This window comes from Silene latifolia, chromosome X (genome assembly GCF_048544455.1).
Source record: "Silene latifolia isolate original U9 population chromosome X, ASM4854445v1, whole genome shotgun sequence".
Lineage (NCBI taxonomy): Eukaryota > Viridiplantae > Streptophyta > Magnoliopsida > Caryophyllales > Caryophyllaceae > Silene > Silene latifolia.
Genome location: NC_133537.1, coordinates 52066555 through 52086611, shown reverse-complemented (window position 1 = coordinate 52086611; position 20057 = coordinate 52066555). Strand labels below are relative to the sequence as shown.

At 36.0% G+C, this 20057-nt stretch overlaps 1 pseudogene; it reads left to right on the top strand.

The window, feature by feature from the left end:
• The first annotated feature begins 1650 nt into the window (after positions 1 to 1650).
• On the top strand, positions 1651 to 9542 carry LOC141617363 (uncharacterized; annotated as a pseudogene).
• The last annotated feature ends 10515 nt before the right edge of the window (positions 9543 to 20057 follow it).

The following is a 20057-nucleotide window of genomic DNA, read 5'->3' as shown; positions in this document are numbered from 1 at the left end:
GGATGACTCACAACCCTATGATATCGACAATACTTCGGATCGGTTGTACATCCGGCTTCACTTGGTCGTTTAGAATCCGGAAGCTCGATCACCTTCTTCTCCAATAGATCATCTAACATCCCTGCTAGATCGGAGTCTGGAAAAGGGTATTTCTTTTGCTCAAGCTCTTTAAGAGTCGGCCGTGACTTTGCATATGTCGACACCTTCTTGTCAGTTTTAGGTCGCGACGTAATTTTCACCGGATTAGAAGCAGAAACTGTCATAACCTCGTTTGATGTGCTATTGGACACCTTGTCATTTTTCTTAAACTCTTTCCTTTCCGTTTTTGGTTCGTAATGGGTGAAAAGTCGTCCTCCATGGCTAGCGATGGTAATCTCCATGTCGTGATCTCTAGTGGCTAAGTCCTGTAATGTTATTGGCTTGTTGCCTTGGAGGATGTAGACTAGCTCCAGATTCATTCCTTGGATGCACATTTCAACAGCAGAAGTCTCCGACAGACGATCTTTGCATTCGAGCCTTAATGCGCGCCACCTACTGATGTAGTCAATGACGGGTTCGTCCTTCCATTGCTTCGTGTTAGTGAGTTCTATCATGCTTACAATACGCCCGGTATAGTGGAAGCGATTGAGGAACTCTTTCTCCATCTGGTCCCAACTGTCGATCGACTTGGCGCGTAGGTCCGTGTACCAATCAAAGGCGATCCCTTTCAGAGATCGGACAAACTGCTTGACAAGGAGATCTCCATCAGAGCTTACGGTGTTACACGTTTCAACGAAATGGGCAATATGTTGCTTGGGATTGCCCTTTCCATCAAACTGTTGAAATTTCGGTGGTTGATAACCAATAGGCATCCTCATACAGTCAATCCTCTTGCTATAAGGCTTAACGTAACGGTGCTTGTCGACGGAGTGAAAGTTTTCATCGAACTGACTTTTAAAGGCCTCCGCAATCATCTTTTGGACGTCTTTGGCCGTACATGACTTACCCTTGTCACGATCATCATCGTCGTCGTAGGCGTCCTCGCTATCACCACTTTGAAATGACGAAGTGGGCAGCTTCTCCAACTTTTTCGTTAAGGCGGCGATTTTTTTAGTTTTCTCTTCGTTCTCCTTCCTGAGTTCGTCGAGAATAGCTTTCATATTGTTGAGTTGTTCCTTCATATTCTTGCCCTCAACAACCATGACGGGTGCAACCATGGAGTACGACTGTTGGCTTGACATCTCCTGATTACTCCTTCGCGATGACGATGGAGACGAACCAGTGGTATTGTGGCTACCATTCTCGGTGAGTAGTTCAAACAACAGGCCGTTGTGAATAGTCGTCTTTTCAAAAGCATCGCACACATTCTCCCGAAACGATAATGAGACAAATTGAGGCGCATCAACTCGGACGTGAGAAAAGGAACCGAACACAGGATGTCCATATGGCTTAGAGTGGCCGGCACCATAGGACTCCTTGAGCGCATTTGCGATGACGTTGGATGTACGAGGCCTCGTAGGCACGGATGCAGAACGGAGTCTCGCTGCAGCGGAACGGATGAGGATGGATCTGGTCCTGCTCCTTGTAGAAACATCAATGGGCGATCTGTCAAGAGAGTCACCGAGACGGGTTGAGCTTTCACTGTCAGATCTGGATGCCATCTCCTTCGACATGGCGGCGATCTTTCTAGAGGCCATTGAAACAATTGTTGTGAAACTTGATTATGCGGAAAAAGAGATGAGTAGTAGAGACGTCCCACCGAGCGTGCCAAATTTGTAGCAACAAATTTGTGTAAATCTGCAAACAAATAGAGAAAACACAAAAGAATGCGACAAAATAGTAATTTTATTAATTTAAAGATTTTGGGTACAATCTTCTAGTTATTCTACTGATTCAATTTCCGCACTTGGATGAGTATAAGGGCCTTGATTTGAAGACTTGATTCTCCTTAGATGAATTTGATTTGCTTTCTTCGGTTGACGGCGATGAATGCTTGATGTCGGATCGAAGATTAGTTTTCTTTTTCTCTAGCTTTCTCTTGGAGGAGGATTTTTGTAGAGAGGGTATTTGTAGAGAGGTTTTGTTTGTAGTGTGATTTTCTTTGTAATTTTCTGATTAGCCTTAAAATGAGAGCTAATGCTTGTATTTCTACACTCTTTAAAAAACCCAAACCCAAGTTACTGTTCCCAGAACATTAACTTTGGGTGTCTCTGCCCATTTTACCCCTGCTGTTGTACATTGTTAAGGTTCTCGTTGCCTTCCCCTTTCTATCTCTTTCTCTCTCACATGCGATTTCCTTTTTCTTCTGCGATTTCCTTTCTTCTTTACTTTTTTTCTCTTACTCTGTGTCCATCTGCTGCCTCCTTCTACTGTATTCTTCGCCTTCCTTCTCTCTTCTCTCTTTCCTGCCATTTTGCCATTATGTTTGTTAATTAAGGCACTTTTAGGGACATTCATAGAAGAAACCAATCCGACAAGGCAAGTTATTTGTTAACCCATTTTAATTATTCTTTTATACTACTTATCTCGTCCGATTTTCCTTTTTCTTACTTATTTCGCCTATCTTATAGCTGGGTTTCCTTTTCACCATCTGCATGCACCTGTTGAGGACGGAGATGGTGATCTGGTGATCGCGTCTGCGGGAGAGTCAATTGCACGGAGGATAAAATGGGGAACGTCGCCAGCGAGGAACGTCGACATTAGTGAGGTAGGGTAAGTTTAATTAACCCATTGATGCTGATGTTAGATGTTAACAATTGAGGTAGAATATTGATTGTGAATTAAATAAGTGAGGGTTTAGTTTTCGGTTTACATTGATTGCATGCAATTTCATAAATTTTTTTTGCTGATTGTCGAGGCCCTATACCAAGGGTGTTCTTGGGACTCTCTTTTTTCCTCTCTTGTATCTTTCTTTTCAGAGTCACAACTTAGATATCTAAATTTGCCATTGAGTAGCCATACTAAATCTTCCGTTATATTGATTGCAGTAGTGCTAGGATAGGGGAATTCGCTTTTGCATTACATAAGGTTAAATGGTGGGTTGTAGTTTTTACACTAATTAATCACGTATCTAGGACGAAAGACATTCTCTATAAATGAGGTATAAATGTAATTTTTTTCTAGGTGAAAAGTAGTTTAAGTGTCTATCTAATGTAATGTAAATAATTATTCAATTGATTAATGCAGGTTACTTAGTAGCGAGATGTTCATGCCTTGTGTTGACTTAATTGAGAAGATTTCGAACTTTAGCCATAACTCTTCTCCCTTATTTTTCCTGTGAGTTTGCATCTGTTTTATTCTATTCCCATCTGCATAAACTATGAAGGTTTGTGAAAGGAATTGACGGGGCCTCCTGCAATTGTTGTTCGCTTCTCATAAAGGTTCAAGATTTAGATGAGCGGAAGTACACTGGCAATGAGTCAGCTAAAGGTTAGTGTACCCTTTGAGTGTTGGTTTTAGCTTAGGAATTTCAAGATTTGTTTCCATGCTAGAAATTGTGCTTAGATGTGCGAGGTGCTAATTAAAATAGGAGCTCTTCCGAAATTTGTAGTTTATAGCTAAGGTTAGTTACTTAGTTGTGACTTTTAACGATGCCTTGATGGGGGCGTTTAGGTAGACGCATTACGGTTACATCTAACTTGATTCGAACAAATAGTGTTCTTTTATATAGAGAAAAAAATACGTTATAGACTTATAGTGCTTTATTCATGCTAAATTAGCTAATTATAAATTTAAATGGTGGGAGGAAAGTATAGTGTTGAGGCCTTTGACACTGTTGTGTACCATACTGAGAACTGTTTACTTCCAGGATTTCTCTTCTTGGTCTGCCACCACATGCTGGTCCTGGTTAATTAGAGAAAATAATGCATGTTTGGTGTTGTCAAGTATTAATTTACCATGGTTACCTACATTACATCTTCTACAATTACTTTCCAATTACGAGGAGACATTAATGTGTATTCTAAAGCAAATGTTATTAGAATTTAAGCGGGGTTTAACTACTCTAGCTGTATTAGGGCATTATATAGTTCAGCTTTTCAGTGCACTTCATTCTCAAACAACTTCATATATTTTCTAACTATATTTCCGTGAGAATGAGAAAACATTAATATATGCTATAAGGAACCCCTACAAATGTTGGACGCAAAATTCTGTTTGTGTTAAGAGTTTGCCATTGCCAGATATTATTTTGTTAGGTCGTAATGTATAATCAGATTTCCCCGGTCTTTGCAGGCACTGAGATTGAGGCTACTACTATTCAGCGCTACTACAGACCTATTTTCATGTTGGATACAAGATTAATGCATGGGTAACTTTCTTTATGATCCTACTCTCCATCCCTACATAGAATTTTATCGCGCTTCTCACATACACGAGAAACTCTCGTTTAATTACTTGATAAGTGTTAACAACAACTAAGGGAAAACAAGACTTATTTGATAAATGAATTTCACAAATCCCTGTGCTTGTAAGCTAAGATTGTTGTGATTAAAAGGGTGAAATAAGTGAAATTCCAACCAAAGCATTGTGCCTTAGTCGACGGCAGTTATATTGACGCATTAAAAGTAAGGTAAAAAAAGTTGAGGCCATATCCAGTAGGCCTTGCCATGGATGTTGTAACAAATTGTAATTTACGGGTTACACTGAGCTTTTGTGGCATACAGTAGGTCTTACCTTATTTCCGATCTTCTTCCCAAAGGTTTAGCTAATACAAAAGAGGTACTCTTCAGCTATTAGCCAACATTTAATGGAAGGATCGCTTGTTCAGCTCAGGCACCACCTCCAGCTTGGCCTGGACTGGCAGTAGCGGAGACTGGTCCAAAGTCCTGGTCTGGTCCGAAGCCTATATCCATAGTACTGGTTATTTTTGTACCTGGGTGATCCATAATATTTGTAGTGGACATAGGTGATAATTTATCATTTGAAAATCGGAAGTATCCTAAACATGACTCACTAATCTTTGGTATTATATTATGATAAAATAAGCAAAATTACTCTAAAACTGATTTCACTTGTTTTTACTCCATATCGGGGAATAGAAATTGTTAGATGCATTTTTTGACATAATTTTCATTATGGGCTATTCGGGAATCATCTTCCTCACGCCGCCATTTGTGGGATTCCGTAAGCTATTAGGAAAATGTTGTTTGTTGTAGTTCTTATGAAAGTATCTTTAACATATCACTAACATGGGGATATATGTGCATAACTACGTATTATGTCTAAGTCATTTTTTTTCAGGTTGTAGAATATGTTATTTTGCTTTGGTTTTGGTTGTTGCTTCTTATTACGAGATGGTGCTTTGCAGACATTTGATATTGTCGCTGAGAAAATCCAGATAAGTTCAGATTTGTGGCTCTTGGTGCTGGTTCAAATGTCACTCTTCTAGCAGATCAGGTATTTGCTTATTAACATATAGATTATCACGATTTCATCACATGCTATTATTTCCCCTTCCTAGATCATAATCCTCATGCTTATATCTTAATTACTTTCGTTCAATACTCTTCTTGATGCTCAGGTCAAGAGATTTAAACCTGAATTAGTTGCTGTCAGAAATGAGTCCTTAGTTGGTGAACTTAGAGAGGCTCTTGCTAATGCTGACTACAAGCCGAAAACTATTTCGGGAGAAGGTGGTGTCAAGGTAATGGTAGATTGGTAGTGCACATAATTTTTTTGCAACGGTCTTCTATAGTTTTATATGAAACCAATCCGTTAATCCTTTTACTAGATGAAGAGTACATTAAGAATTTTTTATGCTCTACACCTTCTCATACAAGACTTGTAGTGACTTCAGGTTGCATGCCATCGAGATGCCGTTAGTGTTGTTACAGGGATAGTCAGCTGTGCAAGGCTGAAGGTAAAAGAACTGTCTATTAACGATACTTTCAACATTATTTTCTTTGTCTGAATTATCTCTTACTAATCTAGAAAAAGTTGTGATGATAAGCCATCATGGATGATGCTAACCTTATGCTACTCGCACAAGTTTTGCTCCCACTGTCTGATGACATATGCTGACGGTAAATTAGAGGCGAGACAAGTCCCTATCTGTTGCCCTCAACCAAAATGCAATTATTTTATCGTATGTTCTGAATGCAAATTATTTTTTCCTGTTATTTCTTATAATATCACGGGAAAAGCATTAGGAAATAAAGTTAAATGTCCTATGGTCTAGCTGCGTATTATAATGTTATGTATGGTGATTAAATGTTCGTTCAGAAGAAATGCACCTTAATTTAGTATGTTTTTACCGTATTTAGAATTAACTGGTGTTTAGAATTATAGTTTCATTTTTGTGTGTCAACGAATTGTGATAAAAGGTACTGATGTTTGTCACATTTGCTTTGTATTCGTTGCTATGTAGACACGCCCGGGTCAATTTGTTTCTTAATGGTCAGTTGGTTGATGAGGAATTGTCTGAGTATAAGAAAGATGTGGTAATTAGTTTGAATCAAACATCTCTTGGGTCTAGGCTTAAAGCGACTTTAGAAAAGCATCGAGTTTTGCAAAGATTTTTACTTGTGTTAGCTTTTATTGGTGCTTGTATGATGATCGGAGACGAGGTTTTAACCCGTGCGCGCTATATCGGGTAATTTTTCGTATCATGCAAGATTTAACCCTTTTTGGATTTGGAATAATCGATCTATTAGGATTTAGTTTGAGAGGTTAGCGTTGATGAGTATTGTTTTGATGTTATTCGTTTGAAGTATTTTCCAGTTTCGGGTTTAGAGTTTTCAATGTCACATGAACATCAAAGTTGTAAGAATTCTCGGAATTTGTCTCATCTCATTGTTTTAATGTATCAGGAACTTTAACTATTATAAGGTAGGATTGCGACTTGATACGCTTATTAGTGATGTGATTAGTGAAAGATAAAGATGTTTATGCGGAAAGTTCGGTTACATTACTGCTCTGTCATATTACTCATATCAATGATGATATATCCAATTAGGTATAGTTAGAGGGGCCTCTGATGTGGTGGGATATAGTTTTCGTCTTAATCGTCAAATGGTCTTTACTTTAGTTCCTTAATCCTTAACATGGCAAATGTTTCCTTAATTTATTATTTATGAAGTCTGTTGTTAATAAATCTTTTAAGACTGATGGATTAGGTAGTTCATGTCCAAAATCCGTGAAGTTGCATTATTAATCTTTGAATTTCATTCAGTTCCCTTGGAGTTATCTATATTGGGCGGTTAAGAAAAGCATTGAGCGACATTTTAGTTTATTCCATCATGATTTTAACCCACTGAAAAGTGAAATTACCTCTTGGCTTGTATAATATCATACGATGGAACCCTCAAGTGTACAAAACACTTTCTCCTTATTACATGTACACATTTTTCAAGAAAACGCAACCCGGAGGTTGGATGTCCTTGGGCATAATTTTGCTGTGTATTACAGATTTACAGGTAATTTATGTAATTTATGACATTGTAGTCTGTCTCTTTGTCCTCCATGCCCTGCTATTCCAGAACTTCATATTTTCCAAATGCAAGGTTTGAAGCAATGTTCGCTGATCTTGGACATTTCTCACAATACTTAATCTTTGTCGGTTTTGTTAAGTATCATTTGCATTTTGTTTGGTGATAGGCCCATAATATTTTTTTTTCCTGATTTTATACAAAACTTTCATTTAAATTTTTAAAGCACAGAATTGATTAAGAACCGAAACCCAAAATTTGTCAGTGATTGGTGCCATTGCCTTCCGTAAATTATTTATAACTATGTAACATTAATACATTATCACCTCAACATATCTAAATTGTGATTGCTTTTGTTCAAATTGCCTTCATTTGTGTGGTATACCCGTCATTGATTCTTGATTATATGGAACAAGCTGCTTATCTGTCACAGCATCATGAACTGGCGGATGCTCAGCGGATCGGGTTCTATGTTTCTGTGCCAGGTAGCTATTTGTAATCTGACACAAATGTATTGAAAGCCGCGTGTAATTTATCAAGTCCCTTTACATAACTTTTTAGCAATTATGGATTACCTAAATACCCCTATTGGAATATTTGGGTAAATGACCTTGCGATTTTAAAATAGTGCTTAGATAAAGCCACCTTACGTAAGTATCTGTTCCTTTCCCAACCGTCCTGATATGTTCATATGTTATATTGCAGAGAATTTAAGATGGCCAGTACTTGGAATAACTATCTTAGCTGTTGTTGTTGGTAGCCAAGCCGGAATTACAGGCACCTTTTCTATCATTAAGCAATGCCAAGCTCTTGGATGTTTCCCTTGGGTGAAGATTGTTCTCACCTCTTCCCTCTAATGATATTATGCTTGGCCGTCACTATCGGCTTTAGAGACACAAAGCGCATAGACTATGCATTGGGTATGTTCCGGACTTCAATGACATCCTCCATCCATTTGCACTGACTACATTTCCTTCTAACAAAAGTTTTGAATAAGGGACGAGTACATATGTAAACTGGATGGAGAGAGTTGGTAAAAGCAAGGGAATGGACAGCGGAATCCATAGAGTTTTAAGAATGCATTTTTGTCTTTTTACCATCAAAATTTACCTAGACTGGAAATTTAGTGAATTGGTTAAAATCATATAAAAAGGAAACTATAGTTAATCTAAGTGAATGGAAGGACTATCTTATAAAATGGTGTGACATGGGATTCCAATATAAATGTGAGTTGTTGTTTGATTGGTTCAACAGGTTTGGTTGTCATCACTGAAATGCTCGTCACGACCTGTCTCATGTCACTTGTTATTGTTCTCTGCTGGCATAAATGTGTCTTCCTTATAATCGCTTGTGTCTTATTTTTCGGCGCCCTGGAAGAGCTCTATTTCTCAGCATCCCTGATCAAGTTTCTTGAAAGAGCTTGGGTCCCTATTGCCCTTGCGTTTATCTTCATGATCATAATGTACATATGGCACTATGGTACGCTCCTAAAGTATGAATTTGACGAGCAAAACAAGGTTTCTATCAATTGGCTTCTTAGCTTGGGTCCGAGCTTAGGGATTGTAAGAGTACGTGGATTAGGCTTGATTCAATCCAAGCTTGTTTCGGAGATTCCGGCAATCTTCTCGCACTTTGTTACAAATCTTCCGGCTTTCCACCAAGTCCTAGTATTCCTATGCGTTAAATCAGTGCCCGTCCCTCATGTACAGTCTGAGGAGCGGTTTCTTGTGGGTCGATTCGCTCCAAAAGAATTCCGCATTTTTAGGTGTATAGTGAGATATGGGTATCATGATTTTCACAAGGATGACTTGGACTTTGAAGATCCAGTATTACTCCTACTATTTTTGGGTCCATTACTAATTCTCATCATCTCCTGCCCATTTCTCCTTCTAATTAAATTCACTCACTTGATTCCTTTATCTTTCTCATCTTTTATTTATTAATCTTAATTAAGGTAGTTGTAGTGTTTTGGGAATACCCATACTTGCTAAGCTAGGTGTTCCGTTCAAAAGTAATACACATTTGCTTTTGCAGCCATTCCATATGGTTTATGCACCTTTTGCCAATCAATCGTGATGGCTGCTTCATTTTCTTTGTGAAATGTATAAAATTTCTCTTTTCACTTTCGCACTTCACAATTCTTTTTGTTCTACAACTTAGTCGCGGCTTTGTTTTGTTTACTAATAGCCAAATGATATTTTCTTATTGCACCACGTTAGAAATGATTTGTAAAGGCATTCTATTATATTTCTCTATTTCGATGTTACGGCTCGATTTAGCCAAATTGGGGCGCCAAAGGTATCAATACTATATATTAAATCCAGAAACCAAGGGACTTCAATTTAATTAAAGAAAGTTATACAAATTAATTATACTATATAGTTTTAAATCACTAGCATCGTGTGATGGACCCGATTAAGGGATCTCAATGCAAATATTATATAGTTTGTGTTAAAATTAAATTATATAGAAGCTTGGTAATTTTCCTAAATATTTGTAAGGGACTAAAACATGGTCAATTTCCTTAAAATAAAATAAATAATTAAGATGGTCAATTTCCTTAAAATAAAATAATTAATTAAGATGGTCAATTTCAAGGAGACTAAAAGAAAGAAGATGCATGGTAATTTTCCTAAATATTTATAGAAGACTAGAAGATGGTCAATTTCCTTAAAATAAAATAATTAATTAGTATAAGCATGCACACTTATGGTATTAATTATTATCATCATAAAATTATATATTCAATTTAAAATCTATGCAATTTTATTAAACTTTATAGTTTATTAGATGTATAGAGATGTTAATTATTTAACATACAAAAATATAATATATAAGTAGGTTATAAATAATTCAAGTTATATTAGTAATCACTCATTTGAATAGTAAAAGTAACAATATATCAGCGAGATTAGTGAAAGTGGTAGAAACAACAACGGGAGTAGTGAAATAATCAATATTAATGTGACAATAGTGAAAGTAACAATAATTCCTATGAGTAGTGAAATTATCGGATTAATGCGACAAAATAATAATTACGGCGGGAGTAGTGAAAGTAACAATGATTACGGGCAAATAGTGAAATGTTATTACTATTGTTTCATTAATAAGAGTAAAATATTAATAGCGGGAGTAGTGAATTTGTCTCGAAATTTATTTCATCGCAATTTTAGGATATGTCATAAAAAAATATATTAGTGATAAATTTATGAGTTATGCAACTTTAAGTAATTTTATTTAATGAAAAAAAAAATTAATGGTAAGTAGAGGTAGACCGGGCGAAGCCGGGCACCAATACTAGTTCTATTCTATTTCTAAATTCCGAAGTTACAACTCTTACGATTTAGCCAAATTGGGGCACCGCGCCCGGTAGGGCGCGATGCAACAACTAGTATAGAAAAACATAAAGGGTTTGGTTTACACCTTAGGTGGACTGTAGAGCTGGCAAGTCCGACCCGACCCGAGTGACCCGACCCGAACCCGACTCGAACTCGAAAATATTGTGACCCGAAACCGACCCGACCCGACCCGATGACGACCCGTAACCCGACACGACCCGATTATCAGTGACCCGAACCCGACCCAGACCTGACCCAATATTGACCCGACCCGATACTGACCCGATTAAATTGATGACCCGATAATTATTAAGCTTAATTTTGATCAAAATGAAAGTGATTTTGTGTTTAGAATGATATGTTTGACTTAGTAATGAATTAATTAAACCAAATAATAGGTTAAAAAATAAATTTAATGGTAAAAAATTATAGTAATGCGATTAAGTTACCGGTTCAGATAATGACCCGACCCGACCCGATACATCATTCGACCCGAAATGACTCGACCCGATAACAACCCGAACCCAACCCGACCCGACCCGAAAGGGTATGCTGACCCGATATGTCCCGAACCTGATATGACCCGACCCGACGTGACCCGACCCAAACCCGACCCGACTGACCCGATTGCCACCTCTAGGTGGACTTGGTAGTCTTGGCATTTCTATAATGGACTTGGTAGTCATTTTGGCCCATTTAAATGTATTTGACCTATTTAGTGAGTTTGACCCGTTTGTCGGATTTTATCACTTTAGTGAGTCGAACCCGACTAAAATAATTAAAATGGACAACTTTATTTAAATTTCGTCCAAATTAATAACATTAGTTTGTATTTCCTTTGACGGGTCAATATTTTGACCTTTGACTTCCGACGTGGCAACCTTTTGACTTTTGACTCCCGACGTGGCACTTATACGAAATTGTCGTGCCTACAACTCATATCAACAAAGTGCACTTTCTTTTATGGTCATCCATACGAAAGAACTCTAAAGTTAAGCGTGCTTGGCTGGGAGTTGTCTTAGAATGGGTGACCTTCTGGGAAGGTTCCCGGAATGCGCATGAGTGAGGACAAAATGTGTTATAAAGGACTTGTGTTGATCTGTGGGCCATGTACAGAGTCTGGTGAGCTATCATAAGTAACCGCTCCCGACCCGGTTTGGGCCGGGGTGTTACAAGTGGTATCACAGCAACCCTGCGACCGTGTGGTGATGGGAGGCAGTTGTTAATACGCTCCATTGTGATCACCCACCTAGCGGTGGAGGATTTTGGGTTAGCGGTTATGCTCTCAGGCGCAACGAGGACGTTGCGTTCTTCAAGTGGGGGTGATTGTAATACCCCACGTTAATTGAAGAGGTTCAGTGATATGCTTAAATGACTAGTGTTTAAAGGGATTGGAAGTAGTATTCATAACAACAAAGTGCATTTTCTTTTATGGTCATCCATGCGAAAGAACTCTAAAGTTAAACGTGCTTGACTGAGAGTTGTCTTAGGATGGGTGACCTCCTGGAAAGGTTCCCGGGATGCGCATGAGTGAGGACAAAATGCGTTATAAAGGATATGTGTTGATTTCTGGGTCATGTACACAGCCTAGTGAGCTATCATAAGTAACCGCTCCCGACCCGATTTGAACCGGGGTGTTACAGCCGGCCTGGAACAATGACAAAACACACTCACCATGATATTCCCATGCACAAAAACAAGCGTAAAATCGTGTTACACAAGTATGCATATTTTAGTAACGTTAACTTGTTTACTTTTGCTATTTCTAGTGAACTTACAGTAGTACTTAACAAGTTTATTTGACTGAGCATGTACTCGTGTAAGTTGCTTAATTTTAAGACGAAAATTGTTGAATTTTCCTGCGTCGATGGTTGGTGATAATAATGCTGATCAACTACTGATACACCAATTTAATTTTCAGTGTACATACAAGATTACAATCGCTAAAAAACCTCGTAATAGTTGACACGAGAGAAAAGTATTTGTATAATTGTATCTATGAAGCAAGAATAAAAGATTAAAAAAGAGCAAATTGATAAAAGATGGTCCCAAACTCGCAGCAACTTTACAAATTCTCTTTATAGACGGGTTAAATATCTACTCACTTTAAAGCATAACACAAGCAACAAGTTGCATGGCGGGGTCCAAAAATATCACCGCTTTAAGCATATTTGACCCGTCGTTCACTTTAGACGAATATATCCGCAGTGGCGGATTTAGGGGGGCTAGCAGGGGTGCTCGCCCCCGCCGGTGATTGAAAATTTCGAAGTTTTTAGTTTAAAATTTCCAAGTTTTTTCGAATTTCCCTTAAGGCATAACCCTTTTGCCCCCGTTGAGATTTTTCGCCTCCGCTTGGATTAATTCCTGACTCCGCCACTGACACTAATTACAGCAAGTTATAGCTAAACACTGATAATAAGGAATAATAATATATTGGCCTTGTTGTATCTTGTAAGTTGTAACTTTGTAAGAGACACTCATATGACATAAATTCGAAACTTCATGGAATGGTCATATAGACAAGGATCCGGTCCAGTTGGAATACTTCTGGCCGATTTACACATTCCTTTTCACATTCCACAAAATTAAATCATGTTATTTGTACTTGGAAATCATTTATTTTTCATCAAATCAAGTATTATTGTCAATTTAACATCGACTTTAAGAAATGTCGTTGCTTCTATTTTAATTCGGAGTAAATTGTAACTTAGGAGGAAACCAAGACTCTTAGGTCCAGTTATTTTCGGCGGTAAAGAGTTGAACTGAACTGAATTTAATGAAGCAGAATTGAACTGAACTGAATTACGAGCTAATTTGTGAAACAATGGCCTCATCTAAGCAGAAATTAAGGTTTTTTTTTTATATTTTTATTAAAATGGTATTCACATATGATATCAGAGTGACTAAAAGATCACAGCTTGATATTATTCTCTAACATATTAAAATGTAAATAATTAAATAGTTGTACATATTGTACTTTGTATAAATTTAAAAATAATTGGATAAGATTAATACTCCTTCCGTACCACACCAAAGGTAACGTAGGGAAAATTGGAGTATTTAAGAAAAAGTGGAAAAAGTAAGGGTAAAGAGGGAATAAATAGGTGGGGTATGTAATTGGGTGTTTAATTGTGGGTTGGTAGGCGGGGTATGTAATGACATTTTGTGTAAATATCAAACGGTTATAAGAATAATTTGGTAATGTTGTGGGCCAAATAAAGAATGTTACCTTTGATGTAGTACGTCCGTTTATAGTAAGTGTTACCTTTGGTGTTGTACAGAGGGAGTATTTGGTTAGACGTTAAAAATAGTACGGAGTAACTTTATACACGTATTAGATAACGTCTTTTAGCTGTTGTTGTTGTTGTGTTGATCCATATTTGTGGATAATTATGTCTATAAGATGAGGGGTCATTTTGGAGCACAAAGTCAAGATACACTGGGACCTATGTATATTCTAGTACTGCATGGGGCTCTCTTTTTCTCGCATACACTTATTTCTAGTACGTACTATATATTCACTTTACGGTACACGTTAAATTAATTACGTTATTTATTTACGTCACACATATTTTCAGATGCACGTTAGTTAATTAGTAGTGCTAAGATTTAAAATCTGTTGGTTATTTGGAATTGCAACTGTAATTAAGTACGGAAACCTAAATACTCCCTCATATTCACTATTTTCTTTCATATTTCCTTAAATGGATTATTCAGGTTTTCTTCCCCTTTTTTATTTTGGAAACTTTTACTCTTATTTTATTCATCCCTCTCTCCTATTACCAAACCTCACCCAACTTTTACTCTTATTTTAGTCTTCCCTCTCTCCTATCACCAAACCCCACCTAACTCACAATTCCTTATTTAATTCCTAATTATTCATTTCTCCCTCCAATCCACAAACTCCACCATATTCCTTTATTTATTCTTTAATCATCTCCTAATGCCCACATCAAAGAGGAAGAAAACCCGAATAGGAGGGAGTACATATTACATGCATGTCCGTATATCATTGATGTTACTCAACAACCTTACTAAAAACTCCATCCCTCGCAATATAATGCCCAATGATAATTATCCAAAAACGTTATAGAAAATGGATTAAAATGTAAAAAGAAAAACTCTCTAGAGTATAGAAAACCCTAAAAAATCAAAAGTAACTACAGATCAGTAACAATCACCGTCATCTTTCGTAATTTTCCTCTTTTTTTTTTCATTTAACAATCTTATCTTCATTAATACTAAAACATTTAAAACATCCTCCTTAACCCACGTCATCATTATTCATTAGCATAATTTCATTTTTTTAGGCAAGTAATGGTAGGGACCACTAGAAGAAAACAAATTAATTTTGTATGCATTACTTTCAACACTTTGCATTGTTAGCTTTTATATACACTATATGAACAATATCCATTAAAAATAATTTATTAAAATTCAATAATTTTTTTGTCAACAACATCAAAGAAACTAAAAAAATGTTGATCATAAAATAATTTATAAAAATTCAATAATTTTTTTGTCAACAACATCAAAGAAACTAAAAAAATGTTGATCATAAAAATTCTTCTCCATATTAAGTAAGGACATTTTATTAACAATAAATAAATTTTGTACTTAACACTAAGCAAGTACGGAGTAATATACTATTGATCATTATAGACAATTTGATTTATCGAAGATCAATTACCTAAAAAATTTGTAGATTACTAGTATCTGGTATAACTTATATACTACCAATAACCTAAATTAGTAGACTATACAACCAGTTGTATACATATGGTTGTATAGATTTAGAACTTTATAATAAAGAATTTGAGATTCTATGTATATTTTACGAGTTTTATTGGAAAGAATCTGAGCGCATTTATAAAAATTTTAAACTAAATATATTATAAAGAAACTCAAAAATAATACATATAAGCTCAATTAAATCTTAATTTTGACCCCTTAAAAATTAAAATGTAACTTAAATTTTTTTAAAAGCTCGAAAAGATTACATATAAGCCCAATTAGATTTATATTGGATTTACCATGCTCATATACATCTGGATGTATAGTCTTATTTATGCAATAACATTTGTACTAAAAAATAATTGTGAAATGAAATCAAAAATTATTATTACTGAACAAAAATTAACCTTTGACTCTTTGAGACATACCTACATAGTTACATAAATCTTTTTTTCTATATTATATTACTCGATTTCACCAACTAAAATAAAAATCATAATGGGGAAGATGGTTATGAATTTGAGTTTTGGTAAATCGGATTAGAAGGCGAGGCGAGTTGAGTTGGTTGATAAGCTTTAGGATTTTAGATTATGAATTTGTAGCCTTATTGAGATGAGCTAGGGAAAAAATGAATATGGAGAGGCGAGATCAGGGATGTGAGACTATGAGAGGGATAGAAAATGAATGGGTTAAAGATGCAGTCATGCAGGTGTGAGATATAGGATGAGTTGAGTGCAACAATAGATGATTTATGATTCTCTATTTGTTTAATTATTTGGGGATGTGTTAATTTGAGTTAATTATAGTAGAATAGATTTCGCTCTATAAAGAAATTATCTTTCATTAATTACACCGTAGTAGTTTAGGTCAATTATACTAGAGTAGATTTGTTATAATTGTTATTACAAATAATTTGTCTATTATAAAAAATAAGTTAACGGTGATTCGGTGAGAAAATAGAAACGTAAAGAATTGCTAAGCATTTTTCCAACCTGATTTGCTGAATGTACGTATGTAATCAGTTAACAAACTAACAAAATATTAAGTACAACAAGTTAATATATTAGTGTTATCGACATTTTTTCCCATTTCTTCAACATTATCCATGACTTAAAAAGTCTCACTTTGTCTCACATTTTCCTCTCTTTAAATAAAAAGTACAATAAATTTAACAACAAAGTTCAACGAATTACAAAATCTATACAAATTAATAACAAAGATACAAATTTGACATATTTAATTTACAAGAGAAGATTATAATGAATATTCAACAAATTAATGTATCAGCGATAGTATATCTAACAATTATTATAACACTTCTTAAATAAAAAAAAACTAAAATTCAGACCATGTGTGGGATATCCACGTCCGAGCCCAAGCTTTGACGCAAATCTCTCATGCTACAGGTCACAAGTTTGAGTCAGATGATACAGGTAACAGGTCGCGCATTTAGTAAAACCGGTTCGGATTAGAGTTTCGAGTTAGGGTCCCAATACGTAAACTTTTTACACCAAACAAAATCAACTAAATTTACTTCACAAGTTTTCTAGACAAAAGACAAAGACGTGGAAAAATCCAATTGATACAAATTAATGTAAAAATCTGAAAGGAGTTATATAGATGATCAAATTATCCTTTAAAAATATTTCCCATATAAAAAGGTAAACAATTGAATGAGGCCCTATAAATAGAATAGGTAAACAAAGGATCGAGATGAAGAAATAATAAATAAATATTTTGATAATAATAAATTGAAAAGGCAAACCCGTGCAAATTGCACGGGTTTAAAACTAGTTAAAGTAACACAAAATCTCATTGAAGACGAAACGTATCCGTCACTTTGGAGTGACGGATACCATTTATTTCCTCTCACAAATGACCCAAATAGAGGAGAGAGGGAAGCACATGGGGGTGCCCACACCTTGTCCCTCCTATCCGTTTTGTAAGTGGTATTACCCATCACTTGCTACGACCCGTCTTCAGCAAGATTAACTGTTAAAATAATTACCGGAATAATAATCACTCTCTAGAGTCTAGAGTGTAGAAAACACTGAAATTTGCATTTTTACTCCAAATAAATGCTCATACATTTCTCAAACATTGCTTTAACTGCGCATATTTCCTAGTCATGATTTCATAAAGCCGCAATTTTTCTTCTAAAATTGTAGATCTCAAAAAGGTAATTATTTTGAAAAAAAAAACTTTATTTTCTGAATATGTGATCGAAAATAAAAGTTGGTCAAAGTTTCTTAAAAATATAAATTTTAACAAGTCGTAACTCCGTTCTAAAAATATCAAAAAAACACGACTATTTTTTAAAATTAAAGATCTCTTAAAGACAATAAACTTAGGAAAAAAAATTCGCGATTTTTCAATCTTATAACTAAGAGATACAACCAGTCAAATATTTTTGACAAAAATAGAGGTATTTGCGAAAAAAAGTGCAAAAGTCAGGGGATCATAGGAATTAGCCGTAAAAACTATATTGAATTGTCATAAGAAAATAATATATTTGTATTTACCATTCAAAAAATCTTTCACAAAATTATATTTTCAACAAAAAAAATTGAACATATAATTTAACCAAAAACGCGGTCAAAGTATCGCGTTGAAGAACATGCGATCAAAAGGGGAGAAAATAGAGAAATGGATAGGATATTACTCCATATATTATTATCACCGGTCTACTAAAAAAGAAAGAAAAAAAAAACAATTGGACATTTTAAGTAAACAGTTAGTCTTGCTGAAGACGGGTCGGAGCAAGTGACGGATAATCCCACTCACAAAACGGATAGGGGGGACAAGGTGGGGACACCTCCATGTGCTTCCCTCTCTCCTCTATTTGGGTCATTTGTGAGAGGAAATGGTATCCGTCACTCCAAAGTGACGGATACGTGACGTCTTCAATGAGATTTTGTGTTAAATAAAACGGGTCGTTAGCGGCTTCGTGTCATAGATGAGATTCAAATGGTGGGTTCTTATAAGAAATGGCCCATAGTGATATTGGGCTTATGAAGCCAGCAAAACTTTTCTCGTGGAATTGAAGAGTGTTGGGCTTGCACTAAAGATTATAAGGTTATTAAGTCTGGCTGCTAAAGGTCGTCGACAAATTACTAAATATCGTCGACAATTTTAATGAACTTCCAAATTTGCCCCTCCCTCACACTCCCCCTTATATTTTCCTTTTTATTCAATAACAACCTTTAAAATTCGAAATTTTGAAAATAAAAAAACCCGACTCAAATTTCAACAAAAAAACGTATCGACCGCATAATTTCCGTCACGAATTCAAGCATTGAACAAGGTATGTGATTACTATTAAAAATTTTTTTGTAGTATTTTGTCTAGGTTGTAAATTTGTGACGGAATTAGGATAGATGCCAAATTAGTGACGGAATTAGGATAGGTGCTATGATATGAATCGGATTTAGTCGTATCAATTAATCGAAAAAAAAAAAAAAAAATACCTGGGACTGGGACGAGGAGGATCTTCGTCCAAGGCCAAGCCCGCATTTAAGGATTCTTTCGTCTGAAAAATGGGCTGACGGGGAAATCCTTCGTTGCCTGGTCTGGGACGAGGAAATCCTTCGTCTCAGCCCATTATGTCGTGTTTTTTTTTTTTTTTTTTTTTTTTTTGTTTTAGAATTTCTCGTTACTTTTTTTTTTTTTTTTTTTTTTACAAAATAAATTTTTTTCCGTCTTGTTTTGTTATCGTTATAAAGTAATAAATTATTAATAATAATTGTCGTTCGTGGCGAAGTCGTTGTAAATATATATTTTTTCCGTCTCGTTTTGTCGATGTAAAATATAAATTAATTATCACTAATAAACTTCTTTTGGGGATATTTTGTATTTTTATTTATTTTTTAATTTACATAAACTTATATTTATAAATTCTTTGTTTTATTAATTTAAGTAATCAAGTTGTTGTAAATATAATTTTGTTGCGTCTCGTTTAGTTTACGTAAAATATTAATTAATTATTATTAATAAACCCCGTTCCGGGTTAATTTTTTTTATTTTTTTAAAATTTTAATTTACTTAAACTTATTTTTTGGAATAGATGGCCGGTGGAGGAAATGACCGTCACGTTCGAGCTCGAAAGGGGCTCCAGTTTGAGTCTGAGGTTGGAGATGTGAGTACCGATTCGTGGACTGATGAGCGGGTGGAGGAGGAGCTGGTTCGGTCTGGTGATGTGATAGGTGAGGAGGAGGCGGGTATTGAGCGAGTGCGTAGGGTGCCACGTAGACGGAATGAGGAGGGGCGTTTCGAGCGGAGGTCGGATGGTAGTTCTAGTAGTGTGGTGGCTCCGAAGAAGAAGTCGGGTAAGGATGTCTCTTGGTTGATCGATCATCGTGTTCCTGGTGGTCCTGACTTTCCCCACGTGATTCCTAGCTTCGGGGGCCACATTGCCAACACCATATGGGCGACTCCTAATGAGGTTGGTCGACCGGTTTGACGGTTACCACCGGTTTGGTAAGACGAGGTTGTTGAGTTGTTGGCAACTCCCTCCGGCCGTTAAGACTATTTATGACGGTACTGGTCTTTCTCACCTATTAGATTCCATGGCCGAGAATTA